At 39.0% G+C, this 16,597-nt stretch overlaps 1 protein-coding gene across 1 annotated transcript in view; it reads left to right on the top strand.

Annotated features, from left to right (window-relative positions):
- Positions 1 to 16,597, top strand: part of LOC123857294 (ribonucleoside-diphosphate reductase subunit M2-like) — a 226,472-nt gene that overhangs the window by 3,164 nt on the left and 206,711 nt on the right. The window contains 1 exon segment of the mRNA XM_064576729.1: positions 6,246 to 6,322. The gene's annotated coding sequence lies outside the window, so the exon portion shown is untranslated.

Genomic DNA, 16,597 nt, shown 5'->3' with positions numbered 1-16,597 from the left:
GTCTGTTTTTGTGCCAGTACCATACTGTTTTGATTACTGTAGCTTTTTAACATAACTTGAAGTCTAGAATTCTGGTACCTCCATTTTTTTTTTCTTTTTCAAGATTGTGTTGGCTATTCAGGGTCTTTGTGGTTCCAAACAAATGTTAGGATTGTTTATTCTAGTTCTGTGAAAAATATTGTTGGTATTTTGATTTGATTGTATTAAATGTGTAGATTGTGTTGGGTAGTACAGACATTTTAATATTTGTTCTTCCAATCCATGAGTATAGAATATCTTTTCATTTCTTGGTGTTATCTTCAGTTTCTTTCATCAGTGTTTTCAGTGTGTAGGTCTTAACTTGGTTAAGTTTAATCCTAGATACTTTATTCTTTTTAGTGCAATTGTAAATGGGATTGTTTTCTTAACTTCATTTCTGCTGCTTGATTATCAGTGTTTAGAAATGGAACAGATTTCTGTACACTGATTTTGAATCCTGTGACGTTAGGGAATTCATTTATCAATTCTAGTAGTTTTGTGGTGGAGTCTTTTGGGTTGTCTATATACAGAACCATGTCATCTGCAAGTAGTGAAAGTTGTACTTCTTCCTTACCAATTTGGATGCCTTTTATTCCTTTTTCTTGTCTGATTGCTGTGGTTAGGACTTCCAGTGCTATGTTGAATAAAAGTGGTGAGAGTGGACAGCCATGTTTTGTTCCTGACTTTGGGGGAAAAGCTGTCATTTTTTCCCCATTGAGTATGATGTTAGCTGTGGGTTTTTCATGAAGGCCTTTATTATGTAGAGTTGTTTCTTCTAAACCAACTTTGCTGAGAGTTTTTATCATGAATAGATGTACTTTGTCAAATGCTTTTTCTGCATCTGTTGAAATGACCATATGGTTTTTATCCTTTCTTTTATTGATGTGATGTCTCATGTTGATTGATTTGCAAATACTGAACTACTCTTGCATCCCAGGAATAAATCCCACTTGATCACTGTGAGTGATTTTTGTTTTTAAGATTTTATTTATTTGACACAGAGACAGCCAGAGAGGGAACACAGCCAGGGGGAGTAGGAGAGGGAGAAGCAGGCTTCCCGCGGAGCAGGGAGCCCAATGCGGGGCTCGATGCCAGGACCCTGGGATCATGACTTGAGCCGAAGGCAGATGCTTAACAACTGAACCACCCAGGCGCCCCCTGTGAGTGATTTTTTAAAATGTATTTTTGGATTCAGTTTGATAAGATTTTGTTGAGGATGTTTGCATCTATATTTATCAGGGATGTTGTCCTGTAGTTTTCTTTTTTTGTGGTGTCTTTATCTGGTTTTGGCTTCAAGGTAATGCTGGCTTCATAGAATTTGGGTTTTCTTTCCTCTTCTATTTTTTGGAAAGTTTGAAAAGAATAGGTATTAACTCTTTAAATGTTTGGTAGAATTCACCTGTGAAGCCATCTGGCCTTGAACTTTTATTTGTTCGGAGTTTTTTGATTGCTGATTCAGTTTCATTGCTGATGTTCAGTCTGTTCAAATTTTATATTTCTTCCTGCTTCAGTTTTGTTAGGTTATATGTTTCTAGGTATTTATCCATTTCTTCTAGGTTGTCCAATTTTTGGCATGTAGTTTTTCATTATATTTTCTTACAATCATTTGTATTTCTGTGGTGTCTGGTTGTTATTTCTTTCATTTCTGATTTTGTTTATTTGAGTCCCCCCTCTTTTTTTATTTTTTTTTGATGATTCTGGCTACAGGTTTATCAATTTTGTTGATCTTTTCAAAGAACAAGCTCCTGGTTTCTTTAGTCTGTTCTATTGGTTTGTTGTTGTTGTTGTGTTTTTGGTTTCTATATCATTTGTTTCTGCTCTAAACTTCATTTTATCCTTCCTTCTGCTGGTTTTGAGTTTTGTTTTTTTTTTTCTCTTTCTAGTAAATAAAGGTTAGGTTGTTTATTTGAGAATTTTCTTGCTTCTTGAGGTAGGCCTGTATTGCTATAAACTTCTCTCTTAGAACTATCTTTGCCACATCCTAAAGTTTTGGACTGTTATGTTTTCATTTTCATTTGTTTCCATGTATTTTTTAATTTCTTCTTTAATTTCTTGGTTCATTGTTTAGTAGCATGTTATTTAAACCTCCATATATTTGTCCTCTTTCCAGATTTTTTTCTTGTGGTTGATTTCTAGTTTCATAGAGTTGTGGTCAGAAAAAATACATGGTATGACTTCAATCTTTTTGAATTTGTTGAAACTTATTTTGTGGCCTAATATGTGATCTATTCTGAAGAATGTTCCATGTTCACTTGAAAAGAATATGTATTCTGCTGTTTTAGGATGGAATGTTCTGAACATATTTGTTAAATCCATCCAGTCCAGTGTGTTATTCAAAGCCATTGTTTTCTTGTTGATTTTCAGTCAACATAGTTGACTTTGCCTTCAGTCAGGTCATCTGCAGTGGCTCTCTTTGCCTGTTGGGGGCAGTGTTTGGTCCCTGAGGTGTTAGTGGGCTAGTCTGGGACTGCCTTGGGCTTGAGTTGAGTCAGACCAGGCATTTACCAGAAATGCAGTAGCACCATACTTTAGGGTGCTTTCCCTGTGTTATTCCCTGAGAAGCTTTTGGTGGGCAGGGCCTAGAATCAGAAAAGCTGTCTGCCCCCCAGTCCACTGCTGAAGCCACAGTCTGACTGATGTGTGTGGTTATCTTTCCTTCTCCTCATGGCAGGAGTCACTTTGGAATGGTGCTAGCCCCTGTTGGGGCTGTTTGCACATTGCCAGGCTTGTGGCCCTGATTTGAATGGGCTCTGGCCAAGGGCATATTGGAGGGGGAAGATCCAAATGTGCTGGGGGGTGGGGCACACAGTGACTGCAGGGTTTGTGCATCAGGGAGAGGGGATGTGCAACCATTGCTGAGACCAGGGCCAGCTGTTTAGATCCACAAAGTGTGTGTGGGCAGGGTGTGCAATTTTAACAAGGTGCATGCCTGTCCTCCATGGGAGGGGATCCACTGTTGCAGCAGCTAGAATGAGGTTTTGAAAAGTATGCAGGTGGTAAGGTATGATGTTTGCAAGGTTTATCCTGGTCTTCTGAGGGAGGGGACTCATACAGCTGGGACTGAGGCAAGTGTGAGTGGAAAGGGTGGATCTACGGCGGGGGGCTGGGGATGGGAGCGTAGGCGGGTGGGGGTGGTAGCAAGTTAGGTAGTGAGTATCAGCACTAGGCTGTTTTTCACAGGTTGCTGAGTGTTTATGCTTTAGGGCGGGGGAGGGAAATGGTGCCTTCCAGCTCCTTTGTTCCTGAAGAGTCTCCCAGGGATCTCTGTCCCTCTGGGACATGCTCTGAGATTAGTAAACAACTTTCCTTCCTGTATGCCCCAGACATATTTCAAACTGCTGCTTCTATGCTCTATCTCCATAGACTGTTGTGCTGTCTCTTGAAGGGTGGGGACTCAGAAAATAACCCAAAGCCTAGCAGAACAAGCTCTTCCAGAAGCAAGCTTGATCATTTTTAACATTTCAGACTTTAAGTCACTCTGGTTGTAAGAAATCAAGAAATTCAGCCCCTCTGGTTTTCAAAGCCAAATGTTACAGGGATTCATCTTCTCTGTGTGGGCTCCCCAGCGTGATCATCTTTTTCTCTCCCTTCTCCATGCCTGTGGGTCCCTCCCTCCAGTGGACAGTCCCATGGTCTGTTTAGCTCCCCACTGTGTCTCTGCCCTTCCTACCCTCTTTGATGTGGCCTCTTCTCTAAATTTAGTTGTGGAGTTTGTTCTGCTAGTCTTTGGGTTATTTTCTGGGTTATTTACACTGATGTAAGTGTTATCTAGTGGTATCATTGGGAGGATGTGGGCTTAGGGTCCTCCTACTCCTTCATCTTCCCAGCCACCAATTCACCAGGCTTCTTTTTTCTGCTTCAAAGGCTGTTGTGCCCAAGCTGTGGCAGCAACCTCCCTGCCATATTGGGATTCATTGCCAACACAGGGATGGCAGAGAGAAAATTTGGAAAGAGTTTGGATCTTTGATAATAGTGCTGAATATCTGCTCCAACACTAGCACCTCCTACCTCTAGGCTTCTGATTTGGTATGATAGAAAGTGCCAGTGTTGTTTTAACTGGTTTTAGTTGGAGATTTTGTTCTTTCAGGGGCAGGCCTTCTCACTGATGAACGTGGTATTTGATATCCTTTTTGATTTTTGGAGCAGGCTGGGTCATCATTTCCCTGAATTTGTGCCCAGATGTAGTGGAATAAAACTGAGTCAGGAGGGATGGGCATCTGAAGCATCCAGATGAGGAAAAAAGTGTTCACATGAGTTCAAGTCAATTTCCAAGAAGCTTAGAGATTCAAAGCCAAGGAAAATCCTAACATCCAAGTACACCTGAAGCTGAAAATAAAACATAAAACACAGAAGATCAGAAGTCCCTGGATGGGATAGCAGAAGTAAGAGTTGGGTCAAGTGAGATAATTAAGTGTATTTCCATGAAAAAGATAGGATGCCCAAGGCTGGTAGTCATTGGATGCTTTCTTGCCCCCTAAGGAGTGTGTGATCTTGGCTTAAAAGCACAACTTCAGAGAGATAAATGAGTCTTCTTTCTAATATCCCAGCATCTTTTCAATTCCCCTCTCCCTGAGCTCTGAACTACAGAAGGCATCTTGTGTTAAGAAGTGGATTTCTAGGTTTCTGAATGAAAAGTTCTGCTATGTGATTTTCTTCAGAATAGCTCTTATTCTAAAATCACCAGCCAAAGCAACATTCTGTTCAGAAACTGGTAAAAATATGATTAGGGAATGTTCATATACTGTGCTTCATATAGTCAAATTAAGAAGTCTTTCCCAAGAGCCTTTTATGAGTTTGGCACTGGACCAGTTACCATCTTTCAAGGATAACACCCAGCGCCATATTGTACAGGAACCTTATAAAATTCACATCAAAATATAGCAAAGGGCACACTTTCTTTTTCTGTCAAGCTAGCTTTTCCCTTTAAAGGCAATCTTTATCTGTCAGAATCAGTAGAATCTGTTTCTCTAATACAACATGAAATACCTATCTATGATGTTTCTCTTCCAACAAGTAGATGTCAGTAAGGGGTTAGCCAGTCTCTCTACAGGACAGAGCAAAAACACTCACCTGGAAACAAATTATATGTATTTCCTAGTCATTTGTCAAGGCTTCCTGAAACATCTGAATTTATGCATCAGCTACTGTATCAGTCAGGACAATTAAGTACAAGCAACAGTAATAACTAACTACTCTAAGCAGAAGATTTATGGAAAGCTTATTGGCAGCTGTCAGAATCTCTAAAAATGATACAAAATCAAGGTTAGAAACTATGTAGCCAATAACAGTTCCCCAAATGACACTGAAGAACTGGTCTAGATACCACAGCACTGACTTGGTCATAGTTACCACAGTTTACTCTGCAGACACAGTTAACACTGATCCATGGCACTATCTTTAGATCTGCAGTGTAGCTTACCAATGATGGAACCTATCTGCTGATGGCACCCTCTGCAGAATAGACTCCGTAGTTAGTGGGTTTTGCACTACTAATACATGATTCAAAATCTAGGATGTGTATATGTGATTGGGGGAGAAGGGGCTACATCCCTGAGCCTCAGTTGCAAGAAAGGCCAGCAAAACAAGCATTTGAAATTTTCTTTTGTTATAATAGAAAATGGGATTTGTCTCATTAGGTAGGGATCTCCTAAACCAGTGATTTAAGGAGTCATTTAGTCATGCCTATAGACACTTTTTTTTTTTTTTTAATTGTTTATGCTTTGGCTTGTAAGACATCTGGTATTTTTTCCAGTTAATCTCTAAATCCTTATACCAGTAAAGAGCTGGGTATTTGTCCCTTTGAGAGTTCTAATAGAGAATATGCACCTACTGTGGCCAAAACTTGGATTTGAACCAAGTCTACCTGACTGTAAAGTTTGTGACTTTTCACTGGAACAGTTTATAGTATTTTACATGTACATAGGCTGCTGGAAATATTTTTGGCTACCATAGTTTGTTCCTGGATTGCTAAATTCTTAGATCTTTCATTGCTAGTCCATATCCTGTTATTAAGTAGGTAGACTTGATCAAATTACCTATCTTCTTTTTGTCTTCTTTTGCTTATCTATAAAGTGTAGATAATTATTCCTTTCACAGAGTTTGCTGTGAAAATTAATGAATGCATAAGAAGCACTCAGAATAGTGTCTAGAATGTAATAAATACTCAAAGAATGTTGATTATTATTATTTTCTTAAAATCTTGATTTTCATCTTTTTTTTTTTCATAGTGAAAATTTCTCTTCAAATAGAATCTGCACTGAAAACCCAAAATGGAAACTGAGTAATAGCAGAGCTGCTTTGGGAGGTAAGATGGGAGGGAGTCCTCATTTCACTCAGTCTCGGGTCTCCTTTAAGGCATGTCCAATAGATGATAATAGTTCAGATTTGTCAAACTTTTACTCTGTACCAGGTTCTGTGCTCAGTTTGCTTGCGTTTTTTCACTTATAAGTACAGTGACCCTGTGGGGTAGGTATTGTCTCCATATACAGATTTGCTTGTATATGGGTGATGAAACTGGGGCTTCTTGAATATCAGTAACCTGCAAAGAGTCACACATCCAGTAACTGTCAAAGTCAAGACGGGAGCCAGATCTGCCTGATGGCCCTGAATTAAATGTCCTTAACCATCTCATTGCACTGCCTACCCTTATAGTTCAGATATCTGGTTTTAAAACCACTGTTTTGATGAATTGGGTCATTCTTGCACCTTGCAATGATGAAATATTGGTTGGACTCCTGGATTTTAACCAGGAATCAATTTGGAGAACACTTATTTTTTAATGTAAATTTGGAAATCTCTATAGTATTAAATTATGTGAGATATGAATCCAAAGAAGCTGGATCCACTGGGATGAGTATAAGTAGTAGGCATGAAAGTGAAACAAACACTATGCATGATTATAAAAGATATCTAATTAACAAAGAAGCAATAAAATGCTCAGTTTAGAGGAGTAAAGTTTTATTGAAGCTTATTTTTTGGGGGTCAGTGTTCAGCATCATAAAAACTGCAGGAAGCTACTGGAAACTTTTGTGTGGAGAAATTTCTATTTGTCTGAAAGCCAGAAACTTTGTGATATCTGGTGATGGGCAACCTCCTGCTCAGAGCAAATGTTTTCATGGTATTCCCCTTGATAATCATTTATCTCCTTTCTATAATGAATCCTTCAGCAAGAATGGACTCCCTTAATCCTAGGTGTTGCCATCTTGTATTCTCTTTCCCACTGATACCTGGAAACTTGTCAGGGGAAGGCACTGTTTTTCCTTTACTCCTCCTTCCTCCTGCTACTTAGGTGGCAGGAAAGAAACTCCCAGATTTCCTGCATCATAAAGATCACAAAGTGTATGGCCATCTCCCATCTCCCTGACCCAGGCCTAAAGGGAGAACTGGAAGAAATTGTTGGAAGAAATTGTTTCAGGACCATGGACAGAGTAAACAAGATGTTCATTGTGCCAGGAGAAAAGATCTTTTAAGAGATACAAGTTACTTAAAGAAGATAGCTAGTGGAATAAGTGCCGTGATCTTACTCTCCTTTGGCAACTGCTGGGGATACCCTTTGGGTAAATCCAAGTGGAAGCCAGAAAGTACCAAAAGCTGTTGATGTAGCTCATATGAGTCAGCCTCTGAAGGCAGCAATCAAGAAGATGGGTAAAAAATAGACTGAATGAAGGAATGCGTGTGCATGCACACCATACACACTTAGTGAAAATCCACTTCATGCCAGTTATTAGTGCAAAACCCACTCCTTGGCTACAATAAAATAATTTTTTTTTTTTTATTTTCAGTGGAGCTAGCCTTGGCAAAAAGTTTCTTGCATTTCATTGCAATTTGTTATAGCTCTAAATCAGCCAGGTAGAAAAATTGAAAAGTAAGCTAATTTATGTCTCAAAGTTTGCAAGTAATTGTATCAGATGCAATTTTGGAACAAAAATCTCAGTAGTCTCCCAGGAGACAGTTTTTGTAATAACATAATTAAAGCTGGAAGTCATAGGTACTGGAGCAAATGATCAGAAATATATTATCCCTCTAGTCCTTCAGCATGGATGGTTTTCAGACTGACCTATACCTTTTGCATAGATTGGGTACATTTTTCTTCCACATACTAACTTTAGTGATCTACAGTGGGTCTAGCTGTATAGTGAACCAGTGAATTTTCATCATGAGGAGTAGTCCAGCTAATTTAAATGCACTTCCAAGGGAATTCAAGCACATTGTCCCTAAGGCTGGGAAAATGTGTTCCTTTCTGGATATCATGTATATATAGCTGCAGGTTTGCACTGAAGGAGATTTTCAAGGTTCCTGCTAAAGGGACCTAAGTTTCAAAAGTTACATAATTACAGTGAATTCAGCTTCACTATCCCTGAAGCTTTTAACATTTTCCAGTTTTTAAAATGGTCCTTAATGGATGTGCATGGAACTTGTTACATGGATTATGAGATAACCTTGCCCCTGACTTTGAGGGTGTCAGGGATAATTTGGTGACTTGTTTATTGTGGTGACTGTAATGTAAGTTATCATATTCCCTGAAACCATGCCCTCCCCTGGTCAACTCTTGGAGGGAGACTGAACCAAGGGGAATTCTCAAAGGACTTTCAGATCTGCCTTCCAGCTCAGACTCCCAGCTTTCAGATAATATAGGCATCTCACCAGGCTCCAGTCCCTGAAGGACATAACCCTGCTCATTATAACCAGTAGCACTATATGTGGTCAGAAACAGGAAAGGGACTCTTTGACCCAGAGGAGCTGATCTATCAGAGAAGTTCAAATAGGAAGTACAAGGTATTTGTTACAACAGCACCCCAACTTCTCAGAACCAGCTTTCTTAGTCTATTTGGGCTGCTATAACAAAATACCATAGATTGGGTAGCTCAGAAACAGCAGTGAGAACTAACTGTGACAAAAATGTCTTTCTCACTGTTCTAGAGGCTGGAAGTCCAAGATCAAACACCTGTTATGTTAAGTAATTATTTGTTAAGATTTCAGGTGTCTATAGCTAAATAAATTCTTAAATTTCCATGAGTCTCATAAGATCACTTATTCTTTACTTTAAAAAAAAGTCACATAAAGATGATTGTGCACCCCAAATGATCACTTCTACTAACTGTAAGAAATATTTCATTGATAAGTATCAATGTAATTGACAATTTACATTGAAAAAAATTTTTTTGGTGTTGAAGGCTATCTCAACGTCTCCCAACTGATAGAAGATGACTACAGTAAGAGATTTTCCACAGGCATATTTTGGAAATTTCATTGATATGTACCCCTTTATGAATGAATAAAATGGTGATAAATGTAACTATAGAATTTACCAAAACAAAGTTAGAAATATCCAAGAAACAGTTAGATACTTGAGAAGGAAATGAACAGAGATATAATCCCTAGGCATATGGGGACTGAGAGACAACAATCTAAAAAAAAATCTAATATTGGTCATTGATTTGAGAGTTGCTTTTTTGGATATCCGTATGTTAATGCACCTGGCCATTGTGGTATGTAATAAAATGAGGGACTAAAACTCTTTGGACTATATGGTCATTTGAGTGCTTTGGTTTTAATTAATCAGATTAAAAAGTACATAATTTATTTATGACATGTTATGACCTGTGCTTATAACAAAAGCACCATTTCCCAAACAATATATTAAGAATAAAATAAATGATTAGAATATTTTGACCATTAGTGTACTTAAAATTATTTCTCCAAGCTTTATTTACATTTTAATTTGATAATGAACAAATAAGGAAAGCAGACCTATGCTGCACCTGCTAAGGAAGTCTCAACTGTGAGCACCAAGACATGTTGTTCAGTCAGCTGCAGCTGCCAAGAATATGGGGATAGAAATGATTCTCTTTGGCTTTAAGTCTGGTTTATACCTTTCATTTTGCCTTCTATCTCCAAACATGAGTATGCTCCACAGTTGGATATACTTTTTCTACAGAATGTCTACATTGTGCCCTATATGCTATGGCTTCTCGCCATCTTTACTACTCCGTTGTTTACCAAAGCTGTAACATGAGGCTGCCTTTTTGGTTTTGCCCAGTGGAAACTCAGGTATCACATTCTGATATTTATTGGGATTCTAATAACAAATGCCTACGGGAAATTGAATGCTTGAGTGACAATATTATTTTATTCCTTTAAATGGATTCAGTTTTTCATCTCTTCATTGTTTTTATGTAAGGCAGGAGAACAAAGAGGGAAAGAGAGAGAAAGAGGGAGAGAAAAGTGAAATAATTAGGAGGGAGAAAGCCAGTTTTATTCCCTTGTGAGCAAGTGAACTTGGGAAATGTCAGAAACAGAGCCCCACTGTCCTCATCTGAGAAATGGAGAATATTGTAGTTACCTCAGAGTGGTTGTTTAGAAACATTGGTATCATGTATTCAATATAGAAGGCTCAAAATGGGCACTCAAAAATTAATCACTTCCTTTCTCTCTCCTGTGAGGGGCCAAAATGCACACAAGCAGACAATACTTCTCCCTCTGCTTCTCCCTCTGACCCTCCTCCCTCTCATGCTCTTTGTCTCTCATTCTCTCTGTCTCAAATAAATAAATAAAATCTTAAAAAAAAAAAAAGAAAAGAACTTTGTGCTCAAGTTTATAAATTAGTCAGCCATATATATTCTTTTTTTTTTTTAAAGATTTTATTTATTTATTCATGAGAGACAGAGAGAGAGAGAGAGAGGCAGAGGGAGAAGCAGGCTCCCAAGGAGCAGGGAGGCCGATGCGGGACTCAATCCCAGGACCCTGAGATCATGACCTGAACCGAAGGCAGACGCTTAACCATCTGAGCCACCCAGGCGCCCCAGTCAGCCATATATATTCTAAATTGAAGTGCTTTCTTTTATCATTGAAGATAGAAATATAGCAAATTGAATAATATTTTCAAAAAGAAGAAAAAAAGCTTCCATAATTTTGCTCTCCTGATGACATTCTCACTTTCACAGAGGAAAGTTGATTTCCAATCCACATACATGTGCATATTTTAAATAGTTGCAGTCATCATGTCTGCAGCATTTCTGATTTTGAAATTTTATTATACTTTCTCCTGGGTCTTAAGAGACTTCATAATTATGAATGATTATGTTATATTACACTCTGTTGATTTAGCATATCAACTTTTTCTTTTTTATCGGACATTTATGTGGCTTTTTGTTTTAGTTCATCCCTCCCTCACTCCCCCCTTCCTCCCTTCCATCTATTAATTAATTAGTTAATTAATTTTTACAGTTTATACCTTTACAAGTCATTGAGAAATGAAATATTTGTACTTTTTTTTAATGCTTCATGGTATTTTATTCCCATAAGCTTCAGTTCGGAGTGCTTTAACAGAATACCATAAACTGGGAAGCTTATAAACAACAGAAATTTATTTTTCATAGTTATGGAGGCTGGGAAGTCCAAGATGAAGGCACCGGCAGAGTTAGTGTCTGCTGAGGACCTGCTTCTTGGTTCATAAGCAGCCCCCTTGTTGCTCTGTCCTCACGTGGCAGAAGGGAGTGAAGAGAGCTCTTTGGGGTCTCTGTTATAAGGACACTAATCTATTCATGACAGCTCCACCCGCAGGACCAGTTATCTCCCAAAAGGCCCCATCTCCAAATACCATCACTTGGGATTTGATTTCAACATATGAATTTAGGGAGGGAACACAACCATTCCGCCTATAGCACTTTATGAAGAAGTCTCATGAGTGGAATTACAGCATCAAAGAGTTGGAATGCCTACATGGTTCTTTCTGTGTTTTGCCGTATTTTTTCTAAATTAGGAATAGTGCTTTTGAAAATCTTTTAAGTTTGGAGAGGGCAGTGAATATACAGAAATAGTCTTGGTTTTCACATCTAATGTGCTAGTCTGGCTCACCTGTCCGTAAGAAACTCACGTGTCAGTAAATAAGAAACTCACGAAATGCTGGTCTTTGCACCTGAATATTACCACAGTTTTTATTCATGTTGTTAATGTTATTGTCATTTTGTTGTTAATTTTAACATTTAAAAGAAGACTTAAGTCCTGGAGGCATTCGCAGTGGTTTGGCAACATCTCTGTGGACTGATTCACGAATCTGGGAACAAAAAATTCCCCTTGTCTAAAAAGATGTGCTTTCAGTACATTACTATAGATTATATTCTCTCTTTTTTCAATGGTCTTAAATTTTATTTTTAGAAATTTAGATACAGTAAACGTGATCTTTTTGTTCGTACAGTTCTAGAAATTTCACTGTATAGATAGATAGATAGATTTGTATAACTACAACCACTATCAGGATACAGGAAAATTGCATCACCTCCCCAAATGTCCTTGTGCTGTAACTTTTTATTTACACTCCCCTGTCAACTTTAACTCCAGATGATGACAGGTGTTCTCTGGCACTGCAGTTTTGTTAGCTCAAGAATATCATAAAAATGTAATCATATAAAATGTAACCTTGGAGACCGACTTCTTCTATTCAGCGTTAGATTTCCTGTTTTTTTCCTCTGTTTCATTTGTCTGTATCCCTTTTCTTTTTCTTTCAATTTGAGCATCTTTAATATCATATTTAAATTTGTCAGTATATTTGATATATGATATAGGTCTTTGTTAGGGTTCGAAGCCGATGGCCAAGAAAGAATTCTTGAGACGTCTTTGGAGCAAAAAGGTGATTTTATTACAGCACAGGGACAGGACCCATGGGCAGAAAGCTACACTGGGGTCATGAGGAGTGGCTCGTTATATACTTTCAAGTTGGGAGGTGTTAGGGATAGCGTGAGTCTCTAAGGAATTTTGGAAGCAAGGTTTCCAGGACCTCGAGAGGGCTAGCTATTATGGCTGGGAAGAGGTCATTCATTACCGTCTAATAAAACCTTAGTCATGACACCCTTCAGATGTATGTTGGTGGGCCATATACTTGAGGGGTGATTGCCAACGTGTACCTTGGGGGGTTTAGAGATAAAGGAAGCTTCCAAAGGAATTTTTATGTGTTAAAGTAGACTTACAGGATTGGGTGAGGGGGTCAGGCTAGGATTGCCTTTTGCCCTTAACGGAGTGCTAACGTCGAGGCAGTTGAGTCCCTAGAGGAAGGTCACTCTTCCTGTTTCAAGGACTTGTCAGTGGGCTCTAGGTAGTAAGGAAATTTAATAATTTTTCTTCTGCCTTTGTTTCCCACATCAATATATGTATTTTGACACAGTTTTTGTTTTTTTTTTTGTTTTGTTTTTTTTTTGAGAAAGAAAGGGAGCACATGTGAGTGGGGGGTAAGGAAGGGCAGAGGGAGCGGGAGAAAGAGAGAGAATCTTAAGCAGGCTCCACACACAGCGTAGAGCCCTGTGCCCAGAGCAGAGCCCTATGCAGGGCTTGATCTCGCGACTCTGAGGTCATGACCTGAGCCGAACATCAGATGCTTAACTGACTGAACCACCCAGGCACCCCTTGACACAGTTTTTTAAAAGAGCAGGTCTGCTGGAAAAAATTCTTACTATTTTCTCATTTGGGAATGTCTTTATTTCATCTTCATTTCTTTTTTCTTTTTTTTTTTTTTAAAGATTTATTTATTCATTTGAGAGAGTGAGAATGAGAGAGAGAGCACATGAGAGGGGGGAGGCTCAGAGGGAGAGGCAGACTCCCTGCCGAGCAGGGAGCCCGATGCGGGATTCGATCCTGGGACTCCAGGATCATGACCTGAGCCGAAGGCAGTCGCCTAACCAACTGAGCCACCCAGGCGCCCCTCATCTTCATTTCTGGTGGATGTTTTCACTGAATATAGAATTCTGGGTCGACATTTCTTTGCATTTAAAATTGTTTCCCTCCCTTCTGGCCTCCATGGTTTCTGATGAGAAATTCTCAGTCATTTGAATAGGTTTTCCCCTGTGAGCAGGATTTCTCAACTCTAGCATTATTGATACTTTGGGGCCTAACTATTCTTTGTTTTGGGAGGCTGTCCTGTGCATTGCAAGAAATTTAGTAGCATCCCCTGCCTCTACCCACTAGATGACAGTAGTACCTCTCCCCCTGTCGTGACTATTAAAACTGGCTCTCGACTTTGCCTAGAGTTCCCTGGGTGGGTGGGAGGACAGAGTCACCCCAGGGGAGAACCACTGCCCCTAAGTAATATGTCATTTATCTCTGGTGACTTTCAAACATTTTTTCTTTGTCTTTAGTTTTTGGCGGTTTGATTGCTGTGTGTCTGGATATGGATTTTTGTTTTTTTTCTTTTGCCTTTCCTGTTTGGATTTGCTGAGTTCTTGTCTATTGCCAAATTTGGGCAGTTTTCACAAATTATTTCTTAGAATATATTTTTCTGCACTATACAGTCTCCTGGGACTCCAATAACATGAATGTTATTTTCTCCCAGGTTGCTGAGTCTCTTTATTTAATTTTTTTCACTCTTTTTTTTCTCCTTGTTGTTGAGCTCACATAATTTCTATTATCTATCTTCAAGCTCACTATTTCCTCCGTAATGTCCATTCTGCTATTGAGACTATTGAATGAGTTCCTATTTCAGTTATTGTATTTAGTATTCTAAAATTTTCATTTTGCCTTTTATATCCTACATTTATTGCTGGTGTTTTCGGTTCTTCCATTTATTTCAAGGGTTTTTACCTTTAATTCTTAGAGAATTTTTATAAAAGCTAATTTAAAGTCTTTTTGTGATAATTTCAATATTGATGTCATCCAGACATTGGTGTAATTTTCCTGGCTCTTGGCATGGCAAGTGATTTTAAGTTGTATCTTGGACATTTTAAATATGACATGAAACTTAGGCTTTTGTTTATATCCCATGTTTTAGCAGGTAATTGACCCAGTTGGATTCAGGCTACAAGTTCTAATCAGCTTTCTGTGAGTTTTAGTGTCATTGCCACTTATGTTTTCAAAGCTTTAGTGATCTGTCTCCTGTATGCACACCACCCAACACCTAGTTGGAATCTTGGCAGTGATCTACCCTGTAATTCACTTCTTAATGTCTTTGGTATGTTATTTAGTATCTGACCCATGCATGCACACCTCACAACTTGATGAGGTGCTTTTCTGAACTCCTCTCTCTCAGTGATGTCTCCAGTCCTTTCTGTTTCTCTGGGCTTCCCTTTTCTGTCCTCTGGCCTCAAGCTATACACTTTCCATAGCTACACCCCCTGTTCAGTGTCAAACAACAGGAAGATAGAGAGAAATGGGGGCTTGTCCTACCCTGTTAGGGACCTACAATCAGGGAGAAAATGTCCCTTTCCTTAAAGATTTAGTCCTGTGGGCTCCATTGTCACCACTGTTGCGGCAGGATTGCTTGGGAGTTGGGAGACACTAGAGGATGAGAAAAGAAAGAAACAAACAAAAAACACAAATAAGGGATTCTTACCCCCACCCACACCTCTGCCTGTACAGCCACCTTTCCCACGCAGCATGAAGAAACGTGGTTCCAGCTCACAGAGTCAGACCCAGAGAGTGTCTTGTGGAGCTCTCACTATCGACATCATTGCCCACTTCCATGTTTAAGATTCAGTTGGGTCTAGATTGGGAATAGACCGAAGGGGGAATAAATGGTAAACTGCCTCATGGTTCCATGGTACTTTAAATACGGATCTTCTTCCTCAGTCCACCTGCTACTGTTTCCTTTCAGAGTCCTCAAATAGCTGTTCCACACATTCTGTACATATTTTATAATTTCAGTCAGTGTGAGTGATAGGGTGGGGCATGTTACTCCATTTTACTAGGAACAGGAGCACATGTTCTCTCAGTAATTTTGATGTAAATAATCTTTCTGAAATAGGTTTTTAGAGTAGACTGGTGAACTAATTTTATACCCGTCAGATAAATTGCAGTCTCTTTCTGCCAGAGAATAAAGCCATTGGTACTGTTGTTCTTTACTCACATTTCAGTGATTCCAGAATGCCTGGACCTGAGGTAGCATTTCTTGTAGAGATGTTTAAGACTTAACAAATGAACATAAAAATCTTTATTTACATTAGTGCCTCATTAATAGCTCATTAATCTTTATCTGCATGAGGGATGGCAAACAAATTTCATCTCATGTTCTACTCAGCTCACCTAGTTGTAGCTACCTGGAATGTGGGTCTGAGAACAGGAGGACTCATATTGCTTAGCAGGAAGGTATGCTGGGACTGAATAGTTTCTCACATCTTCCACGAGGAGAGTTGTGGCATATATCTTTCACATTCTTGCCTTATTGGATCTACATGATAGATCAACATACATAAACTGGTGAAGTAATAATAATAATGATTAATGAATCATTGGTACTTTGTGGTTTTTTTTTTTTTTTTAAGATTTATTTATTCATTAGAGAGAGGGGGCAGGGCAGAGGGAGAGGGAGAGAGAAACTTCAGCAGACTCCATGATGAACAGGAAGTCAGATGCAGGGCTCAATGATCTCATGACTCTGAGATCAGACCTGAGCTGAAACCAAGAATCAGGCACTTAACCAACTACACCACCCAGGCGCCCCTGAATCATTGGTACTTTGTAATCCCACTGAAAATGAAGTTCTGCTTGGTTAGAGGGAAGCATGCCCTGATCACCAGTAGCTCCTTTGTTGTGTAAAAGTGTTGATAACTATTTCTGACATTCTTAGAGGTGTAACTCAATTACTTTGTCTTACTAG

This window comes from Mirounga angustirostris, unplaced genomic scaffold, assembly GCF_029215605.1.
Source record: "Mirounga angustirostris isolate CCGP_5_RB_7025 unplaced genomic scaffold, mMirAng1.0.hap1 SCAF_13, whole genome shotgun sequence".
Lineage (NCBI taxonomy): Eukaryota > Metazoa > Chordata > Mammalia > Carnivora > Phocidae > Mirounga > Mirounga angustirostris.
The sequence above is the reverse complement of the archived record's forward strand: the minus strand, read 5'-3'. Positions and strand labels throughout refer to the sequence as shown.